Here is a 10,528-nt window from a genome sequence, read left to right as displayed (position 1 = left end):
AAAACACTTAATGTGGACTACTATTCATTCCCAAGTTTTGACTTTAGGATCATAATCCCCTTCTTATAAAAATATTTAAGAATAATAAAAATAACTGAATGCATCACATTTCAAATGAAGCTCTTTCTTGTGATCAATTTTATTAAAACATCGGAAGTATAACATGTGCAGTATCTTTTGTGTCAAAAACAAATAATAAAGATCCATGTTTTATGATTTATAGATTACTGTATAGCCATTTCTCATATATATAATATATATAGGCCCTTCCTTAACTCTGTACCCACAATATTGTAAGTCCAATAAAATTATTGATTTTTTCAGTTGCAAAATTTTGGGGTAGCTATTATTTGATGGATAACAGAACTCTCTCTCCTTTTTCCATATTTCTAGCTAATGTGTAAATTTATTTATTTATTTATTTTTTTTTTTGCCATGAGGAATTAAGAGATTGTGGTAGATTAGACTTGATAACCTTGCAAGTCTTGTGAAAACATATAGGCGACAGTGACTTAAGGGTCTCACATTGTAAGGTGGTGGAAGCAGAGAGAGCAGAGAGAGAGAGACAGACTGATTCACTTCTTCTTTTAAAGCCCTCAGAACCACGCTCCTGACCACTGTTTTTAATCCATTCACTACCGCATGGTCTACAATCCAATCATCTCTTCAAGGCTCCACCTTCAATTTACCATAATAGGATTTCCCACTGTCTTAACAGTCACAGTGGGGGCTAAGTTTCTAATACGTAAAACTTGAGGGACCCAATTCAAGCTTCAGGGAGCTTTGGGGGGACATAATTCAATCCACTACAATGAATAAATGCGTAAACAGTGTCTTTTTTAAAAACTTGAATAGACGGCCGGCCCGGTGGTTCACTCGCAGCGCTTGGGAGCGCGGCAGTGTGAGACCGGTCCGCTCACTGGTTGAGCGCGGTGCGGGCGCGACACTGAGGGTTGCGATCCCGTTGCCGGTCATGAAAAAAGACAAAAAGGAAAAAAAAATTCGAATAGAGAGAAAATTAAGAGAAAGATGATTTTGCAGCATGGATCAATCTGGATTGATGATGTAAATTTGTTACTCTTCACTATATAGATTCTATTTCCCATCATGATAATGAGTAATTCATCGAAGGTAGAGTTTTTAACAAAAGATGCATGGACATAGATGGAATTCAAGAATTGATATGGATGGAAAAATTTAGCATCTTTTTTTATTAAGCTGTAATTGATGACTAGCATTTTGTTCAATTATCACCAAAGGCAAAAAAAAAAGAAAAAGAAAAATATATTTAAAATTTATTGTAGTACTAGACATGCCACTAGATCTTGCTATTTAACATATAGAGAAACATGTATATTACTTTGCTACAAACCTTTTAAAAATATATTTTGATGCCTGGTATCCATTATAATCCTATATATCTTATTTTATGTATTAAAACAATGTTCTGAGATGTATCTAGAAGTTTACCAAACTACCAAGAAGGTCCATGGCACATACACAAAATAATAATAATAATAATAATAATAATAATAATAATAATAATAATAATAATAATAATAATAATCGTAAAGTATCTTGAAAGGAGAGATTGTAGAGTTTAAAAGTTTAAAAGGCTTGTCAAAACTGAGAATCATATACAGGAGAATAAAATGAATAATGACTGACCAATGAAGCAGAAGCAAAATCAGAAGTGTCCGGCATCCTTAAAAGCAAGAATAATCAAATAAATTTGTCAACATTATTTTCCACCATGAATAATCTATTCACTTATTTATTAACATTTATTGTGGTCCAAATGTGGTGCTAAGCCTTTGGGAATCAAAGATGGAGAGTGTATGTTGACTTTCTCCAAGTTGCTCATAATCTACCCTTTTTTGAACTCAAATGTACCTCTACTTACATTGGCTTAAAACACATCATTAATGCCATTGTGTAGTATAAGACAATGGACAGTGTGATTCTTTCTAGAAGGCACAAGTAGATGCTCCAGTAGAGTCCCATTTATTTAGAAAGTTGCATAAAGCTATGAATCACCTAGGAATGGTGGCTGAAATAGATAAATTGGCATAGATGGGGGTGGAAAGGGTGAAAACAAACAAACAAACAAACCCCTAATGATTTGTGTAAATTTAGTCCTGCAAGAAGATCTCTAATAATACTGCTTTCAAGTAATAATAATGCCTTCAAGTAATTACGACACCATTTATTTTTCTGTGGACATAAATATCATTACATAGACAGATATCCTGAAATTTTTAAAATAGATACCAATTAAAGGGTTTAAAATAAACATAACTGTCAGGCCAATAGCCTTTAAAAAAAAGTCTTCCCATAGATCTAAAATTTATTCAACAGGCTCTCAAATGGATCAGGAAAAGGAGTAGAATATGGTTCATTTGAAATATGGCCTAATTAACCGCCCTTAATGACAATGCAATTAAACATTTTAAGTTTTTCCTCTTATCATTGTGGGGTAGTACAAAAAGCCTAGGTTTCAGGGGCAAAACTGGGTTTAAATCCTAGCTTTGTCACATAGAAGATGAATCCCAATAGAAAAAGATGTCACACACAGATGAGTTAATTGAAGAGACTTTAATGAAAATCTTTTTAAAAGGATGCAGATAACATGAAGATAAATAACAAAGATGGTGTAGGACCCCAAGGTTAAAAATATTGGGAAACCTATATCATTGCTAGACCTGATGCAGCTGTAGAGGGAGATACTGTAATCCTGATAGACAGGTGTAGTTGTAGGAGACAGCTGCAAGGAAGGACATGTTGTCTTAGGTAGAGAAAAGAAGATGAACACAGGAGTGCAGCCAGGCAGAGACAGAACTGGAGCAACAATTACTCTTTTTTTTTTTTCATTGTCTTCCGTTAACTGAACCCAAACAGAAGTCAAAGTGCAAGGGATCCCTTTGAAGTAGTCCATAGAGATCAGTGTTCTGGAATGTACAGCATGATGGATAAAGGTGGAGAGTGGACTGGAGGGATTAATGGTCATTTCCTAGCGTACAAACCAAAAATGCAACATCTCTGAGAAATTGTCTTCTTGTTCACAGAAGGGGAATAAATCTCTCATAAGTTATAGTAAGAGGATAAAAGAGAATAAACCCAGATGCCACATTACAAGGTTTAGCACCTGTTAGCCTCTTCTCATTCCACCTTTACTTTTTGTGCACAAAGCAACACAAAAAGAAGATGTCATTGGGGGAAAAAAAAAACCCTCTACAAATAGCATCCACTTGATAGCATGGAATGCATTACTGTCTCTAGTTATCAGACTGTTTCCCTTTTTTCCTGAGTTATCATATCATATTTCACCAATTATTCCTTATTCCAAGAATGTCAATAGGTTGTTGGTTGACACTGGAAATTACTTACTACAAACCTTGACACTTTTCCTGATAACTCTTTCTCTTCCCCTTCCTGGACTCTCATCTTTTCTCTTTTCCTCTCTTCTTTGTTTTTTCAAGGTGAGAGAATAAGGCTAATCCTAAGGGAGTGACTGAAAAAGTCTGAATATTATTGAGCTGTGTGAAAAAAAATGAGTTTTTTTTTTTTCTTTTTTCTATAAGTTTTTGAAACTACAGCCATGGGAGTAATAGACTCTAAGCCTTCATATTTTTTACTGTGTAGCCATTTTCTGATTGAGCTAATGTAGACTTTAGAATGATGGCTTGTCAGGTGAGCATATTTCTCCTGTGTTCAAGTCATTTTTCTTCTCTAAAAATGCTATGGATTACTCTTGCAGTTTCATTTGTAAAATCAGTGAGAAGAGGGATGGTGATAATTGTGATTCATATGAAGAAAAAAGGACATAAATATTTAGTATGGCAGACTGTGAAATACCCCCAAAAGACAAATATTGTGAATATAAAGCAGTGAGATTAAAGTTAAAAATAAATTAATTTCAGCCATATTAAACAAAACCACCATATACGTGGATTTTTAACATGGCTTCTAAGTTTCTCTGTGCTTACTGTTTTCCTTAGACTTATGCTTTGGCTCAAATTCTCCCTCACTGTGTAATTTTCTGACAATAGGGGTGAGGTCAAAGCAAGTTTATATGATTATCTCACGGAGCAGCATTTGTGCAAAAGTCCCTTCAAGATATTTGAGTATAACAATTTGAAATTTGTACTTTTGTGATTGGATCCAAGATATAAATTAACATGACATTTTGATAAGTCTTTAATTCAAGCTCATAATCTATGTATTATTGCAGATTTGCATAGCTAAAGATTCAGTATGGATATATCCACATATAATTATTAAAAGCCTCACTGCTCTCCTTCCTTCTTCCACTCCCTATAAAGTCTGTCCCAAATATCTCTCTGGTATTGTAAAAATACCTTTTGTATTGTAAAACACTTTTTGTATTGTAAAAATATTTCATTGTAAAAATACCTTTTTACTTGCATTGGGTGTTCTCAAAATATTGTTCCTCATGGTAAATAAGGAACTGATCTGCATCTGTCTTTCCAGATTGGTTTCTTAACCTTTCCTAAATCTCTGAAGCCATTTTCACAAATTTAAACAAGACAAAACAAAAAATAACCCACTAACAAATTCCAAAAAACTCCCTTGAAAGTAGGCTAGTAATTTTGATTGCATATAATGTTATAACATTCTCTGGTTATGTTCTCTGATATGTCTCTTGTTATGTATGTTCTCTGGCTTAACATTTATAGATAACTGTTAATTATTTACTAAATTCATCCATTGTACGTATGCTATAAAACAGAGCTCATGTTAGGTGTTTGTCAAGCTTATTGACCAGAATATTCAATACGGCAAATGGAATCTAAACTTCTTCTGTCCTTTTTTCATCTAACAAAATGAACTTGAAAGCTAACGAAAACCTTACTTGTACCTCCAATTCATAAACATAAAGAAGATGAACATAAAATACTAGATTAACAAATCCCAATATTAAGCTGGGTTATCCTATACTTTAACATTTACATAGGAATGACCAGAATTCCAATTTTACAGTTTAGAACATCTTTTACTTTCTCATGATATCTCTGATTTCTAGGCCTGAATATAGGTGCTTTAGCCATTTCTGGGCTGTAAGGTCTAGCTTTGCCGTAATTAGTCCTGTTTATGAATCTTCCAATAATATTATTTTGCTGCCATTGTTCTGCATTGTATAGATACAGTGCCTTTCTTTAAGCTATCTCTTCTGTCAGTGAAATTGAATTTATAGAAAGTGTTGTGTCTGTATGATGGCTTTGCATTGTAGGAATGAAAGAAAGTTTAAATTCAGGGGCAGATATTTCTGTTTGTAAATGATCCCTGCACCACAGTCCTTTAAGAAGTGTTCATTGGCTTGCTCTTCCATATTATACCTCTGCTTTTCTGGATTCTTACCTTTACCATCTTACCCTAATCCTCACCCCCCATCTCACTCCTCAGTAGCTGACATACCAGAGAAAACAAGGTTCATCTCATTTTATTTTGAAAACCAGCTTTCTGAATTCACAGATGTAAAACACAGATTTAGGCCCATATTTTCATATTGAAATCTACCAACATGAAAATCTGATATCTACTTAGCAAGAAAAAGGGGTGGCAGAAACCCCAAAATTTCAATAATAACATTTTTGCATTATGTATAATGAAGCAGCTATAATAATTGATAGACTAAGAATAATAGTTTTAAAGATCAATACTGATTATCTTTCTCCTAAATCCTAATCTTTACACAGTTTACCTTTTCAATGATTGAGCCCCTGTAAGATATGAGTCATTCTCAATTCATTTATTTAACAAATATTAAAGCCTACTACAGCTGAGTTACTAAGTCAGAACTAGTGATCATGAGACAGACATAGTACTACAGATGTGCATTGAATCTAAAAAGGAAGAAAGTCACTAAATCAGTAATGAGAAGCTGGGTGAGGTTTCATAGAGGAAAGTACAAACTTCTAAAAGTGTCTGTTATAGGGACTTAACCTCGTCCAGAGGCCATGGGAATCAAGGGATCTAGACTGCAGGGATCTTGTTACTTAGTGAAAAAGAATAGATAAAGGTGACAGCTGAGTTTTTCCAAGGTCAATTATTTGAGCAGCATCTTCATAATTTTATCATTCTACAACTTGGTTTTTTTTGTTTGTTTGTTTGCTTGTTTTCTATCAATAAGAAATTTACTTATTTAAAAAAAATCCAAATGCTGGCATTGTCCAGAAAAAATTTAACAGGTTTATTTATAATTGTTATAAAGTTGAACTGCTGAAACTTGTTCACTGAAACATTTTGACTTGCATTAATACTTTACGTCCCCGCATTTATATTAAAAATTCACACACAAATGAAAATGGAAAAACTGCCAATACCTGATTTCTGTCCCCTATTTTTCCACTTGCAACCATATGCTTAGGTACCTTTTGACCCCATGGGGGAAAAAAAAATATATATATATATATATATTATATATATATATATATTTTTATATATATATCTAACGTTCAGAACTACCAATAACAGGAAGAAGAGATTTTTTTTTTTTTTTTTTTTTTTTGAGAATGAAATGTTTCCCATCATAGTGGATTCTTAAGCACGTCCTCCACGTATGCGGCGTGCTAGCTTGATGTCTTTTGGCATAATTGTTACACGTTTGGCATGATAGCACACAGGTTGGTGTCTTCGAAAAGGCCAACAAGACAGGCCTCACTTGCCTACTGAAAAGCACCAATAGCTGCGCTCTGGAAGCGCAGATCTGTTTTGAAGTCCTGAGCAATTTCTCGTCCCAGACCCGGGAAGGGGAGTTTGCGAATCAGAAGTTCAGTGGACTTCTGATAACGTCTAATTTCACGGAGTGCCACAGTACCAGGCCTGTAACGATGAGGTTTCTTCACCCCTCCAGTAGAGGGCGCACTCTTGCGAGCGGCTTTTGTAGCCAGTTGTTTCCTGGGTGCTTTACCACCGGTCGATTTGCGGGCAGTCTGCTTTGTACGAGCCATGGTATAGAGACCTCCTTACTTCCCCCCCTTCTCGCACCGCGCTCAGCCAGTGAGTGCACTGGCCATCCCTATATGCACTCCCAGCGCCGCTGCGCAGTGAGCCACAGGATCAGCCCTCAGTGGACTTCTGATAACGTCTAATTTCACGGAGTGCCACAGTACCAGGCCTGTACCGATGAGGTTTCTTCACCCCTCCAGTAGAGGGCGCACTCTTGTGAGCGGCTTTTGTAGCGAGTTGTTTCCTGGGTGCTCCACCACAGGTCGATTTGCCGGCAGTCTGCTTTGTACGAGCCATGGTATAGAGACCTCTTTACTTACCCCCCTTCTCCTCCGGCTGGAGCTTGGCGAGCGAGAGGTGGCGCTGGCATTGGAGAGAACGAGGGTGGCGTGGCAGCGGCTGCGAACCAATTTGTGTTATTAATGTTTTATTTAAATGAACTAACTTTTTAATTTTGCTTTATCCAAAGTTATATTATCCATCAAGTCATGGGAATCAAGCATTAATTAGTTTTGCAATAGAGTAATAATATAGCCATTAAAACTCATTCATTAATGCAACTACATATTTTCATAATCACTTTTGTTACCAGTTCAAGACAGTAGTAGACTATATTACAGTACAATTATAGAATAATTTGCTCAGGGTCTGGCCAGAGTGAACGCTTGTCCCTGAATTAAGTCAGAAACCAAACAAAAGATGAGTCATTAAATATGCAGAATAAATCATGTTGTTATCCCTCCATTTAAAATTACCGAACCCAACATTAATGGAATGTACATTTCTGTAAGGTCATAAGATATGGTTCTCTCCTTTGATATATAAAAATATAGGTCATTTGGATACCTGAATTTGATAATTTATCTTCCCAGGTTAGTTGAATTCAAGAAACATCACGCCTGAGGTTTGTTTTCATTCGGACTACTCACAGAAAAATTTCTGAGAAACACCGCAGTGGTGACTTGGACTTGCAGAGGGAGAGAGCATACCTAAGGTTGCAAAGTTGGGTGAGGAAATGGGGAGAAGGAGGTAGGTCAGGGATTAATTGGTTGGGACACATAGGGTATAATCACAATTTGTAATAATGTGCATGCTGTCAGTATTGATCTGGCCATCACGTCTTGGGCACAAGTGATGACGGTCAGCTTTGTACTCCATGAATATTTATTACCAATAAAAAAATAAATAAATAAAAAATAAAAGAGTGTTCTTAGGACAGTCCAAAAAGTCCAATTAGTCACTCTAAGCATTAACAGGAGAAACAAGTTAAACCACAGGTCATGAAACTTGATCAGCAGGTAGGCAAATAAGTCAACCGACATATCAGTAGTGAAGATGGAACTGATGCAAACATTAATCTACAATTTCAAAAGGGGAATTGTGAAGGGGGTATGGATAAGTGCAACTATGATATGTGCAAATGTAGAGTTTATGCTGCTACTAACCATTTACAGGCAGTTTGGTATTCTAGACTTTGGGTTGCAAAGTAGCCTGTAAACTAATGTGGGTAGGAGGAAAGAGGGGAATTGTTATTCAAAACCAATTAACGAATTTTGTCTGCAGTATAGGACTCTGACCAATCTCTCAGGAGCACTGAGTGGTCAGGGGAGATTTAGTAGTAAGGAACAATTCTGCATACTCTATTTTTTTCTGTTTTAGAAGTCTCAAGGTTACCAGACTAGAAATAGACATTATAATAAAATACACATTGAGTGACCTTGATGATGTTGCAATTCACCTGAACCATTCAATTTCATTATCTCCAGGAGGTTTCCTATCCCATCTTGCCTTTATTGAGAATAATTGCTCATATGCTATTGACCATAGGAAGTTGGATTTTACCAACATGTTTCCTCAAGGAAGAGAAGATTTTATACTCACATTTCTCTCCCTACTGCCAAACATATTGTCCTAAATTTATTAAATGTACACACACACACACACACACACACACACACACACACACACACACACACACAAGGGTACTTCAAAAAGTTCATGGAAAGGTTCATATTACCTTTTAATTCTATTTTTCCATAAGCTTTTTGAAGTACCCTTGTAGGTATTAGTATATAAGTATATATATACTTTCCAATCCATGCTTTTTATCTTGTTCTTCTTACTTTATATGGAAAAATGTATTTTTCCTTATTTCCCCTTATTTTCATTATTCTATTCCCAACAATACCCAACAGGTAGGCAGATAAAGAGACCAATTACAATTTACTTATTGGAAATTAGCATTGTTATTTATGTGTGTGTGTTATAGTAGAAACAAATATTTAGCCAGCAGTTAAATCACAGCTGGTATGACTCCTGGGACTGCTTTCACCTCACTTAAATACTACAACGGGTCATAACTCCACGAATCAGGTCAAAATAAGTGATACAAATTTGTAGTAAACATGATCAAAATAAATATTATACCACATTTAAAGTAAAGGCAAATATTCTGGTGTTTTTATTATTATTACAATCCTACTCTAACTAAAAGTTCAAATCTCAACTTTTAAAAATCAAAATTAGATAGCAGAAAAGCCTCACATTTAAACATGGATGATATTTATACTGTGTGTTTCACAGAATACCAAGAAAGAGCATGGTAATGTACCTATTTTTCTTTCTGCAGAACTAATCTTTTTTTGGAACAAATATGTAATTATTTAAGATTTAGAAAATGATGAGAAATAAGAGGAGTCTAAGGAAGAAAGCAAATATTACACAAAATCTTATCACTCAGATATTACCTCCATTAATTGACTGTTGACCACTCTCACATGAGTACAAATACAGACACAGAATGTCGTTTTACTATTGGCAAGTTTCTTTATTAAAAGTAGAATTTATATTCCCCATTCTTTTTTTTCTTCTCCACCTTTCTATATCTTTAAGCTGTATTAATGGATAATGAATACCTTAAAAATTTAATATATATCTGAACATATATATATTCAAAAAATTATAACTTGAATAAAGCATTAGATTTTTTTATAAATATGCACTTAATACACAGTGTAATACTATAGAGTGTATACTATGATCTTTCTGGTTCACCTTTTAGAATTAGTACTTAGTATAGTTCTAGAAAAGTTTAAAGTCCTCATGTAAGTCCTGTAACATAATGTTACTTGATTTGAAGGAAAAAGACATGACTCAAAATATGCTCCTGATAAAAATTATATCAACGATCAATTATATTTCTACATAAAAAGTAGAAAAAATAAGAGAGTATTGACTATAGAAAATAAAAATGTGAGAGCAGTAAGGCTTAGTAAGGAAGCTGCATGAATTTTGATATAGCTGAAGCTCAGGCTGGTACAAAAATGAAAAGGATCACCACAAGGGACTGGGAAAAAATATCCTAACCTTTCTAGTTAAACATGGAAAATTTAAACACATGTAAGCTTCTCTATCCTCCTCCTGGAGGGGGAGCACTAAAAATGGTAAATGGTAAATAATAAAGACACACACACACACACACACACATACACATGTATCTGTGTGTATATGTGTGTACGTATATGTATATATCGACTCCCAGGAATAAAAAAAATAGGGA

The 10,528-nt window shown here is 34.8% G+C and overlaps 1 pseudogene; it reads right to left on the bottom strand.

Moving 5' to 3' along the window:
* Positions 1 to 6,517: 6,517 nt before the first annotated feature.
* Positions 6,518 to 6,990, bottom strand: LOC103606519 (annotated as a pseudogene).
* Positions 6,991 to 10,528: the final 3,538 nt, after the last annotated feature.

Source organism: Galeopterus variegatus, unplaced genomic scaffold (genome assembly GCF_000696425.1).
Source record: "Galeopterus variegatus unplaced genomic scaffold, G_variegatus-3.0.2 Scaffold6647, whole genome shotgun sequence".
Taxonomy (NCBI): domain Eukaryota; kingdom Metazoa; phylum Chordata; class Mammalia; order Dermoptera; family Cynocephalidae; genus Galeopterus; species Galeopterus variegatus.
This window is presented reverse-complemented; position numbering and strand designations above follow the sequence as displayed.